Below are 18,733 nucleotides of genomic sequence, written 5' to 3' on the forward strand. Positions count from 1 at the left end.
GAAGTCATGGACACTGACTGACAAGGCAAGTGTGTGCTTCCTCTGCTGGGTAGGGGATGTTCGATAGTATCTCCCAGAAGCAAGGGATTTGTGGAATTCTTGCTATAGAGGAGCAAGAGATGGAGAAGAGGCAGGGAAGGTGCTAGAGAATCAGAATTGCTGCCAAAAGGAGGTGGGGAAATTTCTGTACGCTTTCCTCTGTCTTAAATAGCTGCTGCCCTGAACACTTCCATTCTTCTCAACAGGGAGGTGTGTGAAAATCCAGTCAACAAATTCACAGCTCTGAAAACTGGTAACAGCTCAAAGAAGTAGCCATACTTCTACAATTAAAAAGGCTACTACAAAATGATAGCTAAGGTTTATGAGGAGACACAGTTTAGGACTTGGTGGTCACCAATGTTGAATAAATATGAGGTTTTTGCAGAAGTTGGAAGGAAAAGTGGACAAAATAACTTGATCCTGGAAGGTGAAAACACCCAGTTCCATGTAACTTAACAGAGGAAATTTAGCAAGATCTTTCTAAATAAATGTACCTATCTTTACCTGTGTGTGAAAATAGAAAGAGAAATGTTGTGAGATTAGAGTACACATTTCATGCTGAAAGAACAGCATTAAAAATCCCAAACAGAGACATGGCTTTGTATCTTGAAACTGCCTTAGCACTACCTTCCTTCTGTGCCGTATTTCACATGAAACTTTTCTGTAAGGGATGTGCTTTTCACCCCCTTCCTTTGAATTGTTAAATTAGGAGATCAAAAATGTGGTCATTTTCACACCATAAGAAACTGGGAACTGCGTCAGTCCTGTGAGTTCTCTTAGTGTTATGTGTCAAATTGTATTGTGTACTGTACGACAGTACAGTGGGGCTCCTTGATCATTATTACTACTGCAAATTAGCCTGGGTGGTGGAAAAATTACAGATATGGTGGTAAATTCTGGGTTTTGTTTTTAAATTGGGAAAGCGGATAAAATAAAAGAGTGTTTGTTTGAGAAAGATATTTCAGTTTTAAACCTGCACTAAAACTCTCTCCATGGCCTTGCTCAAATCACTTAGTGAAAAACACTGTGATTTTCAGTCCTACCAAATAGTATCTTACTATGCAAGAATTCCCACTGAAAGCAGTGGAACTACCCAGGAATTAAGGCACTAATCAAATGCAAAGATGATAGAACAGACTCTTCCCTCACCACTCTCTGCTGCTGTTTCCCAACTTAAAGAATGAGGATAATAAAGTACATGAGCTGTTCTGGGTGTTGTAAGGATACATTAGCTCATGCTAGCAAATCACTTTGAAGACAAACCTAAATGCTCTACAAATGCTAAGGATTCTGCCAAGAAGTGCAGGCATGTATTCACAGTTCAGGGACACAAACCAAAAACCAACTTTGAGTGGGGAGAGGGCATTTGCAAGAAATAGGCATCAATGATACAGACATCTTCAATATCTGAAATGCTGTGTTATAAATACACCTCATAAATACATACAAAGAAAAAAATTCCAAACTGCTTGGGAGAAGTGATAGTATGGCTGCATGAAAGAGAACTTACTCTCTCATTGTGCTGTTTGTTATATACTTGTTAAGTATTTTTGGGTCAAACAGTTCTGAACTGAGTCAGCCATGTGAGAAGAAAAGTAAGAAAAAGCAAACTTGCAATATGAGATCTTCCTTGATCTTCACGACCATTGGATTTGGTTATTTTCTGAGTCTGTACAATGTGTATTGCTATTTCTATGTCCTCCAAAGTTTTAATTTAGTGTATCTTTCAAGATGCTGTGTTCAGATTGGCTACTCAATGAAAACCATTATGAATGGTCCTTTCTGGACACGACTGAGAGGCTAGGCTAGCAATGCTTAAAGAAATAAAGCAGAAAGTAGTGTTTGCAAACTGAGTTATATTTATGGAGGGCATTTTGCCTGACTCTTTCAATTATTGATTCATGTGAGACAAACACCCAAGTCTAAATCAATAAACCTGAAAACACTTCTAGTCTATCTCTGTGTACAACTGTGTGACTTAACTCCAGGTCCCAAGGCTGAATTCTGAAAACTCAAAAGGAGGGATGACAAAATGTGATGTATAGATTCCTATTTCCCTTCAAAAATTTTAGATCAGGACCTTCTTCTCGTCTAGTGAAAAGACTTTGGGCACTATATCCTGAATACCACTTACTTCAGTTTGGTGATATAAGCCAGCCACAAGAAACAGTTCATGTAATTTTATCCAAATGAATTTACTGCAGTTACTGAAAGTGGGTAGCATAGAAGTTATTGAGTAATAGTATAGAAATTGTTTCTCAGGGTATTAAAAATTAACTAATATCAGAGCTCTCATGTACATTATTAGGCATTTTTCCTTGAGTCCTACCTGTGTGATAGGTAATCAGAGTGCCAGGAAGGGAAGGAAGGGAGCATTTCTCTGGAGGTGGGAATGATTACTACTAGAATTCTTATATATATTAAAAAATATATATATATTTAAGTAATGGTGACACACCAAGAAACCCCAAACAACTGGTAAATTGTTTCAAAGTGGTGCTATCTCCACCCCAGAAGTCTTTGCTTTTCTACTCTGGGCCTTGCCAGTCAACCAGCAACATGACATCCTCTCCCCTTGTTTTGTTTCCCTCTAAGACTATCCCAAAATGACTTGAAGTGCCCAATCTCTTCTAGACTGTGAGTGTAGAAAGCCAGCCTTGGCATAGAACATGGAAACTGGTTCTGCATTCCCTTTATTTCTTCCTCCTTCTTTCCTGTTGTACATATGGCACTTTGTGACATGGTTTTAGTGAGCATGGTGGTATTTGGTCAAAGGCTGGACTTGATGATCTTGGAGATCTTTTCCAACCTTAATGATTCCCTGTGTCAAAGGTTTTTAACTGTGGAAAAGGCAGTGGTCCTCATCTTGTATGTAGTGCAAAGAAATTTTTTAAAGAAGTGCTAGAAGTGACTGAAACAAAAGCTTTTCTTTGGCAACATCTAATAGAGAGGATGGAATAAAATCCCAAAGGGATTAGTTAGACTTAGTTTGGCTGGACACAACCTCAGAGTTGTTTGTGGATTTATCTTGTTCACTCCATATCCTCCCCCCCGGAGATGATCTATTCTGGATTTCCATCCCTTATTTCCATGATACTATAATGAAAATATGATGTGTCATCAGGGTGAACAATTTAGTGGAAACTCCTGTGTAAAGGCAGATCTCGATGGGAACTTCCTAAAACACAGATGCAGAATAATATATCTATCACAAAATAATACATCTTATTTTGTGATAGATATATTGTGAACTCTGTGCGCTGAATGGGTGGGGAAAAAATCCATTTAGCAATGTAGTACTTAAGATGAAATTAAATAGAAACTAGCATAGGATTTCCCCCAAAGCTTGACAAATATGTACAATTCTGGTCTCCGTCAATTTTTTTTTAGTATCTCGCTGAAGGGATGTGCTACTAGGTCACCAAAACCTCCACAAATTATACACAAAAATAAATACCTTGCTAAACCAGACTGTGTAAGAAATCAAGCACCTCCTGCTAATGATCTGAAAATCTCCCCTTTACCATGCAGCCAATCTCATCAGAGCTTTGTGTGGGCGATTGTCATAGAAGGTATCTCAAGGGCCACCACAGGTACCAAAATTAAGATCCATGCTAGCAAGAGTCTTTATGCCTCTCCCTCCTTGGCACTCCAAGTTTGCTGCCTTTTGCTTCTCACCAAAATAAACTTCGAAAGGATAAAGAACCTGGTACCTCCTGGGTGCTTTCAGCAGCTAGTGAACCTGATCTGGGCTTGCAGCGATACCACTTTACATCACTGGTATTTAAATTGCTCCAGCAAAGAACGACTTTTGGGCACGTAGCCACTTACTGCTTGGAATAATCTGGAGACCGAACAAGCCCTGCCCCTTGAGGGGACGCAGAAGGAAAAATCTGGAAAGTGTGGGACTGGAGATGCGGAGAGCAGACAGCAGCACTCAGGGGCCACCTCACACAACGACCCCGGCCCCACCAGCTGGGTGCGGATGGCGCCTCAGCCACCCGGCGCCGCAGCCCCCGTACGGCTCGCTACGGTAACGAAGGCACCCGCCTGGAACGCGATCCCGCAGGACCTTCCCCGCCGCCGCCTGTGTCACCCCCGGCTCCTTCTCCGGCGGGGGGGGCGCGGGGCAGGGCCTGCCCGCTGTTGTCCCCGCCCGGCTGCGGCGCAGCGCGGACACGCGTGGGCCGGCGTAGGCGGGCGCGGCGCTGCCTCCCCCGCGCCGAGGCCGGGCGCGGTGCCGGTGCCCGCTGCCTCCGGGTAGCTCCTGCCGCACCCGCGCTGTCATTCCCAGGGCAGCACCTGGCGGAAGGGGAAGGGCCCCCGCGGGGCTTAGCAGCCCCGAGAAGCGGCCGCCCCCGCGCCCGGCAGCGCCCCGCCCCCGCCGCGGCTCTGCAGCGCTCCACACACGCGGTCGAAGCCGCGGCACTGCGAGTATATGACCCTGCGAGAGAAGGAGTCCCCTGTTTCGCATCGGGTTTTTTTAATTCCTAAGTGCCTTCCAGTGCGCAGTTAAAAAAAAAAAAAAAAAAAAAAAAACAACCCAAAACAAAAAACAACCCCAAAGCAAACAAACAAACAAAAAAAACCCCAAAAAACCCAAAAAACAAACCAAAAAGCCCCCACAAACCCACACACACAAAAAACCACCCCAAATCTTTTCACCCTATACAGCAAGAAATTGCTACTTAAGAAGATTTAACCATACACCATAAACACTTCAGCATGTACCCGAGTCGAAATATATTTGGAAAGATGGGGGGAGGGCACTTATACACAGCTTTCATCAATGCCTGCTTGAAAAGAGACAGAAATAATTAAGAAAAAAAAATCCCTCCCCTCCCCCGGCCCGAATAATCATAATATATTGAAATTTCCCAAAGTCTAGTCAGCTGCAAAAAATAAATGTTTTTTGGTGCTAGAGGATCATGTTGCAGAAGCGTGTGACTGCAAGACCTAGATTCCTTTCCCTGTTTCCCCGTCTTTTTCCTTAGGTGTTTTTTAGCATTATTATTTGCTTTGGGAGCGGAAAAATCATCTTCGCTTCAGCCTCTTGCTAGAGGTCCAGACTGCTTACGTCTGAGCGTCCCTTATCATTTCAGTGAATGGCAATTGAAGCCTTGGTGCTGTTATAGCAATGAAGCTACGGACGTCATTGCCTCCTGTTGGACGTGAGATGTGTCCAAGCATCAGCACCTTTTGCTTAAGAAAAACTCTTTAACTTCCACACAGCCGACAGGCGAGCTTTTCTAAGATCCTGTGGACCCAACGCTGTATTGATAGAGTTGTATCTTTTTATTTATATATACATACATAGGTGAGAATGTGTATGTGTGTAAGTACGTATGCATAGAGAGAGACAGATAAATTAAAACCGCAGCTATACTGCAAGCTCCTCTAAAATTTCCTGCTCGACAGAGTAGCTCTCTGCCTCGTTTTGTTAAATACAGCCCGGCGGGAAAGCCATCATCAATCAATTTCGGGTAACAAGGAAGACTTATTGAACACCTTGTTCTCCAGACCCCGGGAAGATGCTGGGCTGCTGGAGCGTGGAAGAGCCAGGATTGTGCCCCGAACTTCACCCACTCGGCAGCAGCTATTCCTAAACAATTTTCCCTCTCCTCCCCTGCCTGTTTGCCTCTCGGACTGACTGAGAATCTGCTCTTTAAAGTTGATCTGAAGGGGAAAGCAGAGACGAGCTTGTGCATAGTTTGGAGGGTAAGTTATGTCCTCAACCCCTCCTCCCCCCAGCCCCTCTAACTAGCTTTGAAATCCGCCTGTAAAGGGGGCAGATCGGGGGCGCCGGGGGACGGGACTCCCCAGGGGAGGGGCCCATCTTGTTCCCAGAGCCGAAAGAGTTACAAAGGGAGCGAGAAAGACCGGCTGCGGGGGTACTGACTCCGCGGTGGAGTATGCAAGGTGCGAATTACCGCTGCCTGCTGCCAGCCGGTTGCGGCGCTCCGCAGTCCCGCTCCGCGCTAATCCCGCAGGTGCCGGGCGGGGTGGTCGCAGCCCCCGCCGAGCCGCCCCTGCCCGCCGGCAGCCTCCGGGGACCCGAGGATCTCCGGCACCCAGAGCACATGAACCCTGCAGGGAATTTTGCCTGCCTGCACCTGCAAGCTCTTCTCATCCCTCCTCCTCTGCTCTTGGTTTTCTTTTTAATCCTCGCGTACTCTCCACACCCCAGCCCCCGCCCCCATTCAGTTTTTACCTTTCACTCCCCCCCCCCCCCTTTTTTTTTTAACCAGAAGGAATCCCAGCAGAGGAAAATAATATCAATCAGCTCCCTCCTTCCTGCCACCTCCCCCCCAAAAAAAAAAAAAAAAAAAAAAAAAAAAGGAAAAAAAGCACCACCTGCTAACATTTGGAAAAGCAGCAGAGCACTATTACCTCTATCTGTAATTTTCACTTACACACTCATGAATGAGCAAGGAAATGGGAGACCTCAACAGCCCCTCTTAGACAAGGGACTGAATTGATGGGATTGTGATTTGTAGGATTTCTCCACTTAGTCCCTGCCTCCTACTTGCTTTCCAGCCACTCCAAAGTCTCTTCCCCTCTCTTTGAGCAGCGATTTCTTTCAATCTCTCTCGCTCCCTCCCTGTGTCTCTCTCCCTCTCTCTCTACATACACTCATCTCCCCGGAGAGAGAGGAGAAACTCAACTCCCAAACACCGACCAGATGTCGAAGAAACGCAAAGCCCTGGAGGGCGGCGGAGCCCCGCTCCCCCCCGAGGACCCCAGGGCCTGCTTTGGGGCCGGCGAGGAGCAAGGTAGGGCGGCGGAGGCCTGCAGGTGGCCGGGCGGCTGGTGGCCGGGCAGCTGGCGGCCGGCAGCCCACGGCAGGGACGTGTCGGCCTGGCCGGCCTCCTGCAGCTTACCCACACTGGGGTGACTTGGGGCGGACTGCTCCCATCGCTGGGTGCAGAACTGCGGGGCTGCTCCCACCGCAGCCACACCGAACTCGTGGATGGGGGAAGGGGGTGGGAGGGTGGCCGAGGGGAATGGCAGGTGTGCCAAGCAGTCCAGGCTGCCTTCCCCACTGCAGTTTGTCACTGGCATGGGCATAGCCAGAGTGCCTCATTGATTTGTAGCTTGTGTAAATTGGTTTGTGGTGTGCTCCTAGCCGGGGCAGCAGATGAGCTCTAGGCACCTAACATATATGTTGTGGCTTTGCATGGGTCCAGTTTCCTCCAGCAAGCCCCCTGTCCCTGGTACGATTTCAATTGCGTCACGCTGGGGCTTCAAATGCCACTCCTGTAGTGCACTTTGCACCCAGCTAAAGTTGGTTTTACTGTAATTTTCAAGCTCCAAGTATTTGTGGTGAAAGCTGTTCTGCACTTTTTGACAAAATAATATGAATGTAGCAGCCACGTGGTGTAAAATCAGCTGTGCACACAAGTGTGAGGGAGTTCTGCAGCTGAATTTCTTGTTCAGCCAGCCCAGTGGGTTCCCTTCCTTTGTGCTTATTTTAACAAAATGGGCCCAGATAAACCAAGCTGAGCTGCAGGGCTTGTGGCTGTAATGCAGAGAGGACAGGAGCATACTGGTTGGATTCAGAGCAGTGTTTCAGGCTGTTGCGAGTGGCTGTGGTGGGAGATGGTGGGTTCAGATCATGGTGTAAGTGTGTCTCTGTGCATGCTCGAATTCAGGAACATAGTGTTTTTGCCTGGGCAGGTGTACACCAAGCAGGGAGGGATGGCATGGGTGTGTTTTCCACTATGGAGTCTGTGGCCCTTTTTGTAAATGATGTGAAAGATCCTAATGTCACAAATCACCCACACTGAAATTCCCTTACCACCATGGATGTGTCTGCTTTTGCAAGGAAATATTTCCAGCACAGTGGTTAGTGTGTTCTTCTGGTTTCATTAGAAAGGATCACTGAAGTTCACCATTTCTCTCAAAAGATATGGTTTAGGGTTTATGTGGTTGTTGGTTTTTAATTGCTTGGCGCTCCCACAAGAAAATAACATGTTTATATTGTGTTGCCGTTTCTCTGCTTAAGACTAATCTTGACATGGGACAGATATTTTCAGACCCTGTCAATTACTTTATATGCATGACAGCATTCAGTGTTTTTGCAATGTGGAATTTTGCTGTTACTAACCTGGAAAATCTTACCTCTTCATCATCAGCAGCAGAAGTTAAATACAGAAAGGGGATTCAGCATTCAGAAAGTTTGGTATAGATTACATGTAATTTTAATGTAAATATATGCCAGTAGTGGGTGTAGAAGCACTTTACATGTTATTATGATGCAGTGATGCTTGCTTGGTTAGAATTTTTTTTTAAGTGCCTTTTTTTTTATTAACTCCACAATAATATTTTCTGTAACACATCTGGTTATGTAACAAGAAACAGAAAACATAATATAACTTTAACACAGGATTGTTCTTTTTTATGTCAGTATACACAAAACAAATGAAGTGGAGAGTAAAAAAATACTTGATAAAGTATTGATGTGTATCTAAAGGGAGTAAATTAGATATAATTTTCTTCATAAGGAGACACAATATATTTTGTAAATCAGATAGATTGAAAATTCATGTTTTGTACCTAGATAATCCAGGGTCTTGTCTTTTCTATTGCAGTAAATAATTAAATTAGGCAAAAAAGAAGTAGTTTTATTTCTGAGCTTAAATATATTTTTGTCAACTTCTATTCTGTTTATTTTCTTCTTCCTATTTTACAAGGAGGAATGTTGCTTGTTAATTACATTGTCTTTGCCTTTGTAACTGTAGAAACCATTAAGAGTGTGCAATGTATCACAGTCTAGTAGGGAATGTATTTTTATGTAAGATGGTGGGTGTGAGACTTTCTTAAGGCATGAGATTGGAAGGTTTTTTTATTAAGCTTAACAAAAAAGCATCTTGCTATGAAGCATTATGGTTTAAACCTGCTGTTTACAGGTTTACTACCTCTGTGGAGAAGGCATACTTGCTAAATTTTGAGGGCAGGTGTGTAGTGTTTGCCTGGAAGCATGGAGAAACCATGTAACACCTGGGGTTTAGCGTTAAAATGTGTGTGTATTGGGAGCGGGGAGGCAGGGAAGGTGAAATGGGCATAAGTAAACCAAGGGAAGAAAAACAGCTCAGATTTCTGGAGGCTGCCAAATCCTGTGTTCCTGCAGAAGCTGAATGCAGAAGCCTGGCTGTCCTCAGCTAACGAGGCGACTTCTTTCAGTGAAAGAAGGGTGAATGAGTGAGAGCCTGGATCCAGGTCTGCCATGTTATTCTTCTATGTTAGCTGGTCAGGTGAGAGCAGGTGTTGCTAACAAAGAAGTCTCAGACCCTTTAGAGGGTCTGCACTTGTGTTTTTAAATGTTAAGAGAGTGGGAACTAATTCTTACCTGCTCCAGACTGTGCTGGATATTTGGCCAACTAAGTGTGTACTTGCAGAGTTTCATTCAGCTCTTGTTTATCCTCACTTGGCAAAGCTGTGGGTGGATAGACGCTATGTAGGCCACAATACAGATTTTTCAAACTTCCTTGGTGTGGCTTTGTATTTATTATCCTTCAAAATATTTTATGAAGGACTCTGCAATCCATACTGTAACATTGCCTTTTATCCTGGGCTCTGGTGCCATCGGTTTCAGCCTCACTGGTGTGGAGAGGAGATAAGGGATGAGGCTGCTCTATGTCTCCCAGCTTCTCAGCAGCAACAGCCTGAACCTGTCTGTCTGATTCAAGGCACTTCACTGCTTCATCTTATTAAGGGGAAGGCTTATAAGGCTCCCTCCCGTAATCTCCAAAGATACAGTGGCATCTTTTGGGGAGATTTCAGGTTCTTACTTGAGCTGAATCACTTCTCAGAGGTGCCCCTTTCTTTACCTTGACTGTCCATGAAGCTTAGGGTAACCACACTGGTTTATTTGTGCCAATTAAAGTAGCAGGAATTCCAGCAAGACTGATAAGGTCCTAGCAGAGAAACCAGATATGATTGTTCAGTGTGATAGCAGGCATGGAGGAGGTGAGATTTGTCTGTTGAAACTCAGCTCTCTGTGCTCCCTTTATAGTCAGGAAGCAGAACTTTTCTAGGGATCAATTCATCTCTTCCTGAAGTGGCAGTCTACTTTTAGTCAGCAGAATCAGATCTGAGAAGAATTCTGCCAATTGAATACAAAAGTAGTCCAAACATCTAGCATGGATGTAGACAGCTGTATTTCAGCAGATGACTCCTGACTTTTGACCAGATTTTTCAGGCTTCAGTGCAAGTCAAATGACAAAGATATTTTTCAGCCGAATTTGAAGCAGGAGATTTCCCTTCTGGAATAACTGTTCTGCTCAGAATTGTAGCACAAAAAAACTGAAGAAGGGTCGTCTTTCTGTGAATTACTTTTTTCCATGAATGTGTTTAAAGCTAGTGTAGAAGATGTGAAGAGAAGAGGGTGTTGGTTTAAAAACAAACAAATAAAATATGGACAGTTCTCAGGACCAAATGCAATATGATCTTGTGCCTAAATTATACATTAAAACTGCTCACAATTTTCAGTGGTTTCTAGATAGAGTGCAATACAGTATTTTGGAAATTGTCTTGCAGAGATATTTGAGCATGATGGAATCAAGGAAGCAGTAATCTGTAAATTCTCATTGGACTGCTCTTTCTCTATTTGCATTTTGTACGAAGATAAAGCAATGCATTTCTTCCACTTCCCCTGTGGTCCAGTTGTTCAAATGATTTCCATTGTCACAAATATGAGTTATAGTTGAGAGTTTTCTGTGCTTTACAAAACTGGTCTCTAGAGAGAGAATTGTTGCAAAACTCTTCCAGAGAAAAGGTTGAACTCCTGTCTGCCCACAAGTAAGTTTCAAGATGTGATTACTTTTTAAAAATTTCAATGGTACTGACCATTTACATAGAAGTTAATCATCCACATAAGGAAATGTTTCACATAAGGAAATGTTTTCAATATTTTGATGGTCTTAGCTATTATTAATCAAAGGCCTCTTGCGGGTCACTTCTATGTAAGGAATATTTCCCTAGTAATTAGTAGGGGGAGCAGTTTATACTAAACTATTCTTTCTGTAGCACTTGATGATTTGTGTGACTGCTTATCATTCACATTTGTCTTGAAATTTGGTATTAAGTTCTGATTATTATTAAATTTAATTTGGGATCATTAGGCACAGGAAACCATGTTCTGCCCTGTTATTGAAGGCTTACATTGATATAATGACAAACAGAGTTGCACCCAACTTCTGAATCAAAGTTTTCCAAATACTGTCTTCTCAATACAATTAGCTAGAGTATTTCTTCCATTTGTTGTTTTATTAAGCAAGTGAATGGTTATTCCTTAGAGCTCTGAACACTGTAGTTGATATTAATGTTTCTCTGATGCAGGTAGAAAAGCAAAGCAGTTCTTACCTTGGCAGTTCTTCACTCTGTGTGATTTGTGACTTCAGTTTCTCACATAATTACTTTTCTCCATCCTCTGTGTCCTGACCATTCTTTTCTTTCCACTTAGCTTCTGATCCCTGAAACAAACAAGCCCTCTCTTGATCATACTCTGGAAGATCTGGCTAATCAGAGTTCGTGTTTAGCAACAGAGGCTTATGTGTTTGTGAGGGCATGGGAAAGGGAAGGGAATTATTGTGCAGCTCGCGTTTTGTGCCGATCCTGTAATAACACAGGAAGAAGTGATCCATTCGACTCCATTCACAGGAAGAAGTTTGTGTCACCAGAAAAAAAACAACAAGAAAAAAAAACAACCCAAAAACCAAAGAAAGAATTGCATCAACAGCTTATTAAGAGTTTTGTTAATGGAAAAGAAGCCATGCTTTCCAAAGCTGATTAGCTCAATGGTTACCAATAATTTCCTGTGTTTAATTTTTTTTTTGTAATCTCTTTCTTCTGAGACAGTCAAGGATCTGCCTTCCAGATGCTGTGAGCAATCTATGGGGTCTAACTTTTTCAGAGGATCAGAATTAATGTGCTGAAAAAGATGACAGTTTTATCAACTTACTTCAATTTATGTGATGCTGTAAACTGGGAATGATGGAAAAATGTAAAGCTAAGGAGAATTCAAAATGTTTGGGAAGAGAGATCAGGGGCATGTATATGTGCTGCAACAGTGTTTGTAAGTGTTCTCTGGAAAAAAAACCTTCCTCTGGCATTGCTGCTGACATGCCTCCCCATCCACTGTGTCATAAAGGCTGTTCAGGAGTGTTTCCGTTCCCATTTGTTTTAAAGAGGTGTGCTAATGTGTGCCTTGGTATAAGTTTATGAGCCTTGTTTTAAGTAAAATACGAAGGCTAATGCTTGAGCATTATGCTGAGTTGGTGTTTCCGTGTAGAAGGGGCCTTTTCTGCCCAGCAGCAGCTGTACTACCTAGTACACCTTGGTCTTTAGCTAGCAAGTCTTGAGGTCACCTGCATTCTAGGGGGAAAAGCTATCCCAGCTGATGGGAGATGGCAAAGCCATACAGAAAGGGGTGATATTTTAAGTACCTGACATAGTTGCTTTGATTGGAAGGTATGACTTTGGGGGAATTGCCAACTTGCCCTATAAATAAATTTGTCCAAACATTTAAATAGTGGAGATGCCTTTTTAATTATTTGTGGGCACTTAGATATTTCAGCTATGCTGGTCATATAGCATGAATGGTAATGCTATAAAAACACCCAGTGAGACAGGAATCGTAATTTCAGCAAAAAAAAAAATAGTGAAGAAGTCTCCTGAGTAGCTATTAAAAATGGTGCTTAGGTTTGTCCTTGAAATGCTGGTTATATAACCAATCTTGAAGCTTTGTGATAACTGTTTGAGACTCTGCTTTGGGTTCCATAAAGTTGCAGAGTAGTTCTCGTGATGAAAGTGCCATAGCCTCATTTCCATCTGTGTGTGGGAAAGATGTCCATCCTGGCTGGCCGCAGCTCACAGATGGTGGTATTCCAGTGTACCTTAGTACACAGTGTACACTAGCAGACTTCCTAAAGTGTTAACTCAGTGTATCAATTGCTGTTAAATGGAATAAAGTTGTGCAGTTGACCAAGTCCATATCTGGTGATTGCTCTCTCTCTAACTGGAGAGGCAATGGGGAAAGAGCAGCTCTGAAAATGACCTTCAATGAAGACATCCTCCCAACTGCTCAATGAGCCTGAATGGCCTTCCAAAGAGGACTAGGACTCATCTTTGGAGAACCTGGTCCTCAGCTGGACTCTGGTGCTCCCCTGACTGGTTGGGTGCTGCCTGGGAAATGGAGAATCTTGGCTGACAGACGAAGAAGACCCTTGATTTGGGTTGTCTCCTCACACTTGAAGAAAAAGCTAAATAGGGAAGGCAGCATAAAGGGGAGAGAATTACAAAGGCAATTAAATAAAAAATGTAAAAGCTTTGCAGGTTTCCTTCAACTTCTGGTAGAATGAAAATAATGTGTGGATCTCCTGGATTTACTAGGAATGTGTTGCATTGTTTTTGTCTGGTTTTTCATAGCCATTTTCCTCCTTCTGCAAATAAATAAATAAATGAAGCTGCTTCCCTGTTCCTGGTCAGCAAAGGAATGTGCATCCACCCTTACCATGATATGTGTGAGGGTTAGTCCTGGTCCCCTGTTATAGTGTCCACATTCACCTGATAACTCTGTGTTGACAGGAAGATGAGTTATATTGATGATACCACCTTGGATGGTTTCTGAACATATCTGAGTCCAGCGCTTCTATGAGGGAAGGGAGGAGAGATGCAAAAGACAAGTGCCATGAAAATGCAGATTTATTTATTTTTTAAGGCGTTGTGTTGTTAATACACAAGAATAGAGACTCTAATCTCCAATGAAGCACTTGTTCATTTATGAAGTCACTAAGTGTTTTCAGCCTGTGGCCCTAAAGTTTCTGTACTATTTGAGCATAATCCTGTTTTTAAGTTACTAATGATAATGTAGAAAGCTTGGCAACTCAGTGAGCAACAGTTGTGGCTTTATGCTCGAGGAGAAGAGAGACGTTGTCTGGGTGTGATGAGCTAGAATACAGTTGGTTTGTGTGTTATTACTTCAGTCCCAGTGTGATGGCTAAAAATGTTGATATTTAAGGGTGCCCACACCTTGAGCAATGTGCTCCTAAGTCCATTCCTGGTATGTGTGATCACATATGGAATGAGCAGCTGTATTTAAGGTGTCACGCTGTATTAAAGTCACCCAAACTGTGTTTTACTTGAGTACTGTATTAGAGCTGAGGGGCAGCTGGTAATGGATTGATTCTTACATTGTTGTTCAGTTTGTGTTCGGCCCAGATATAATATGGGAAAGTTGAAGTCTGTACATTATGGATAAGAGGTGGAGGAGTCATATATGATAGCACTATGAAGTAATAGTTATATCAAATAGCTCTTTTGTCATAGTCATGATTATGCCTTTGGTTTAGTCTTATGTAGGTTATAGTATTATGTTAGGTTAGAGTAACAAATCTAACTGTTCTAAATCGGGTTGGCTTTCTAGGCTTTGCCCATGCCAAGAATTATTTATTTTTCACTTTTACTGTTTATCCATCTGCATTTTTTTTCCTGTTACACTTCCTTTAGTATAGATGCAACCAAGATAGGCTTATGTGATAATTATTATTCAGGCTTTGCAGATCTGCTCTGTATATTGTTATTCACTTTCCAATGTCATGTTTTGGAACTAAAGATTGCAAATTAGTAAGTTCAGATGGTACATCTCTGTTTTAAACAAAGTTTAGTCCATGCAAGCTCTCCAGCTGTCTTTTTGGGGAAAAAGCTAATGACTTATCAGTGGGCTTCAACTTTGCTGACCTGGCCATAAGAGGGACTAGGAGCATTGACACCTAGAGGCTATACAGAAATGATTGAATCAGTGGTCTTCCTACTGGTTTTCAGCTCTTTTGTGCCATCTATATAAGATTGCAGGAGTACTTATAGTCTCTTTCAAGGGCCAACCTAACACAAAGCGGCATTGTGAAAAGTCTTGTCTGGGAAGTGATAACTAACAGCTTAATGTGCCTGCAGGGCATGAAGAGTGTCCTCAGTTGTGTGGAGTGAGCTGTGGACTGTTCTCTCTTCTACGCTGATCTTCCTTGACTTCTTAAGAACCTCAGTAATTTCTTGGAAACATGAGAAATGTTGTGCAGGCAAATTTTTGCATTCATTAACTCCAGCGCCTTGTTTACAGTGTTTTGGAGATGTTGGTGGATTTTTTTTTTGTTTGTTTTGCTTGATTCTCTTCACAGTACTTGAAGAACTGCAGCATTTTCTTGCAATGAAACTTCCGATTCCAGGAGGTGGTGCTGTGGCCCATGTAGGGTTTTGAGTAGGGTCATGTGGATTGCATTAGGTTTTGGTCATGGTACCTGAAAAAGGTCCATTCTTAGTATCCAGATACTTCTCTGCAGAAGGGCCTATTTGAATGTTGGCTATTACTGTATTACTTGTCCTTTGACTTGCAGAGCCTGTTAGTTTCAAACTGTATATGCTTCCCTTGGCCCTTGAAACTGGGACACTTGAAAGTGGGATTTCAGTGCCATATGCAAGAACCACATGCTGAGGTTTAGTCAAGGTGTTGAAGGTGCACAGGAGACACAAGAACTTGACCAGAAGAAGGGTCTATAGCTGGCGCACTGACAATGTCAGCGCACAGCCCTGCAGATTCAAAATTGCATGGGAAGGTAACTGTGACCTAGCCACACACCTTCCTTTGTCACGTTTGGGGAAGGACACTCGCTGCAGTTAGTCTGCAGTTATAGTTAAAAAGCCACAGGTCATCATCATTTTCTCATTGCTCTGTGAAATACAAAGCTATGGTCCTGGCTAGTGGTAGCTAGTACTTGCAAAGGAACCTGCATGTACACCTCTGCTAATGCTGCAGATGTAGCTTTGGAAAAGATTTTCATGAAGATGTGAAGCTGCTAAATTGAGGGAAGTGGTAGATTAACACTGGGAAGAGGCCAAAGTAGTTGTACATATATATATATATATATATATATATATATATATATATATATATATATGCTGTATACAACATCTTTTTTTTTTTTTTTTGGTGTGGGGGGAGCAGTTTGAAGGACCAAAGCATCTAGATAATCCTTTGTCTAGGCCTCAGAAGCTGATGGTGTAAGTGATTTCTTGTATGCCATTGCCACATTCTCACAGAATGCTTTTGACAGATGCCATTCATTCTGCAACTGCAACCCAGGCATTGGGCGCTCCCAAGATTTTCCTTGGCAGGACTATGCCTGTTCCCTTCTCACTCCCAGGTAACTGGACATTAATTAGGAAAAGGCTGTGCCTCACTGGTTTGTAAAGACAGAAGATATGTGACACTTAACCTTTTTGAAATCATTAAAGAATTATAGCAGTAATTTTTGGCTGGGAAACTGCAGTATAAGCAGTGCTAATCCTAAAGCATTATATATTTTTAATTTGGGATTATAATAGGCTAGGACAGGATAAAGAGAAAATTGTAAAGCTTAACATGAAGGAACACTTAATTTTTATTCAGGAGACTTTTTTTGGCAAAAAATCACCTGGATCTGCACAGAACCTACAGATTTAAGATGTCTTTGCACAGCCAGAGGCTGAGATCATGGCTGTCTAACTTCAGTTGGATATTCTCATATTTGCCAAGTTTAGCCTTAAATAAATAAATGAATAAAAGGTCATGCTTCTTGCTTTGTTCAAACTCTTGAAATGGTTCTAACTTAATATTCTAGACGACAGTGACCACCCTTAGAAGATTCTGTCCTGCTCAAAATCCTGCATGGAAGCAAGAAAGTAGCTGTTTAAATGAAGCCATGAAATGTCTGAAGGTACTTTCTGGAGTCCTTTTAAATGACCCTGGTTCAAGAAATATGCCCTACTTACTGCCAGGAGTTCAGTAAAGTCAATCACTGGAAATCTATTAGTTGTGGGCAATTGCAAGCACACAATTGTCCCAACGTTAACCCACAAAAAGGAAAATTAACACAAGTTAAGAGTAGTTCTTGCCAGAGAAAGATGAACAAATAGGAGCAGAAGCTGAGTGGGAAGCTTCTAGCAGCAGGAGGAGGGAACTGTAAAGATCATCTGTTCAGACACACTTTTTTATTTCTCCCCCTGCAAGTCCCCAGGTATCTCTTTCTCTCTTACTCATGATTTTAAAGACACAGATGCAAATATACCTAATTTGCTACTGTGAAATCTGTAATAACAATAAAATAACAATAACAACCAGAAGGCAGTTTTCAAGGACCGCTGTGATTGAGGGTAATGTTTTTACAGTTAGGTCATGTCCAAAGGCAGCCTCAGCTGATGGCAAACTTGTACTTGAGCACTGAATAAGCACCTTGTCTTGCATGGTCCCTGCTCCAGAGAGGCTGTAATCTAATAAATCTGGCACATACATCAGGCTGTAGTTTTTAAATTTCTAATTTTATGGGTTCTGGGTTTGTTTTTGTTGTGTGTTTGAAGTTGTTGTGTTCTTTCTTTACCTCCCTCTATTTACTCTTCTCTTAATATATCAGCAAGCCAGTTTTTTCAAAAGTACTTTTTTTTTTTTTGACTCACAGAAGTACTATCAGGTTGTGTGAAGACAAACACAAGATCAACAGAAGGGAAGCAGCAAATGGGGCAGAGTGTGTTTTCTGGTAGGTCTACAAAAAGAGTAGGAAGCCTGGTCTGCTTGCTCTTATCTTCTCCTTTATTCACAGTTTTCTCATACAATTTCCCTTTTCCTCAGAAGTGTCCATCTCTGTGAAAGTTCAGCATGGCAGGATGGGGAGGAAAGTACCCAAAAGCAAGCAAACTCAAGTAGGATTTGGACAGTGTTTTACATGGACATCTGCAAGCCAAAAAGCCAAGGAAAAATGTCTCGCCTTGTGCTGTGTTCATAGTCATGGCAAACCACAGAATGTCTCACGTGGCATTTTGTGAGCTCCAAAGCAATGAGCTGTGATTCCAAGTATCTACAGGCACTTCAAGTCTTTGCAAGCTTGTTGTGACTCGTCTTGAATGGCACCAGTTTGTTTATACAAATTAAAATGTGAAATAGCTCATAGCTCTTTCAGATATGATAAGATGGTTCTTTGCACTGTATTACCATTTGAAGGTGACTCTTCACTGAGTTTAATATCCTATCTCCTTTTAATAAAACCAAAAGTCAGTATTTTTAAAAGTAATTATATTAGACATACATAAATTCTTTTTTGATCAACCTTTCTCTTTGAAACTAAATTTATTTGAAAATAACCAAATGGTATTAGTATTTTAGTCTGCTGTGACAAATTTTTGTACTACCCCCTAAAAAAGAAGAAACTCATTGACTCGTTAAAACACCTTTCTGGGGGTACTTAGACACACCTTTTGTTTGCTATCAGAGAGTATAGTTTTAGGGTGGTTGGGTTGTTTATTTTTGTTTTTTTTTCTGGTGTCTACTAAATATAGTCTAAGGGAAACAAAACCCACTTGTTCATCACAAGGAATGGTTTACTGGTGGGGTGTTTTTGGTTTGGGTTTTGTTTTTTTTTTTTCCTTGAGTGGTTTTCTTTTTTTTGGGGGGGGGTGATAGTGTGATAGTGATTGTTAACTATAAAAAAAATTTAAAATGTTTAAAATTTTTGTACACTCCATGTAATTCCATGTTAAAGAATTTAGAAAAAGATAATGGGCATGGGTAAGTGTTACTGAGGAGCACACCAGTAAGGCTATAGTAGTACAAGTTTCCTGTAGAGTTGTGTTCGACCAGTGGAGCTCTTTGTTGCTGGTTGTGTTACTATTT

The 18,733-nt window shown here is 42.1% G+C and overlaps 3 long non-coding RNA genes across 4 annotated transcripts in view; 1 reads left to right on the forward strand and 2 right to left on the reverse strand.

Moving 5' to 3' along the window:
• LOC135296986 (uncharacterized) overlaps positions 1-6,244 on the reverse strand; it is a 28,619-nt gene extending 22,375 nt beyond the window's left edge. The window contains exon 1 of the long non-coding RNA XR_010358983.1: positions 5,970-6,244. This is a non-coding gene — a long non-coding RNA (uncharacterized LOC135296986). The remainder of the gene's footprint in view (positions 1-5,969) is intronic.
• Positions 5,764-18,157, forward strand: LOC135296985 (uncharacterized). 2 transcript variants are annotated; one of them, XR_010358981.1, is made up of 5 exons: positions 5,764-5,958; positions 16,146-16,235; positions 16,692-16,787; positions 17,526-17,603; positions 17,696-18,157. It is a non-coding gene; the product is annotated as an uncharacterized LOC135296985 (long non-coding RNA). The 2 variants fall into 2 exon arrangements; XR_010358982.1 differs by lacking the exon at positions 16,146-16,235.
• LOC135298161 (uncharacterized) lies at positions 9,528-12,138 on the reverse strand. Its single transcript, XR_010360156.1, has 3 exons — positions 12,002-12,138; positions 11,404-11,513; positions 9,528-9,956 (listed from the first exon to the last, which is right to left on the reverse strand). It is a non-coding gene; the product is annotated as an uncharacterized LOC135298161 (long non-coding RNA).
• Positions 18,158-18,733: the final 576 nt, after the last annotated feature.

The sequence above is a fragment of the Passer domesticus genome, chromosome 3 (genome assembly GCF_036417665.1).
Source record: "Passer domesticus isolate bPasDom1 chromosome 3, bPasDom1.hap1, whole genome shotgun sequence".
NCBI classification, from domain to species: Eukaryota; Metazoa; Chordata; class Aves; order Passeriformes; family Passeridae; genus Passer; species Passer domesticus.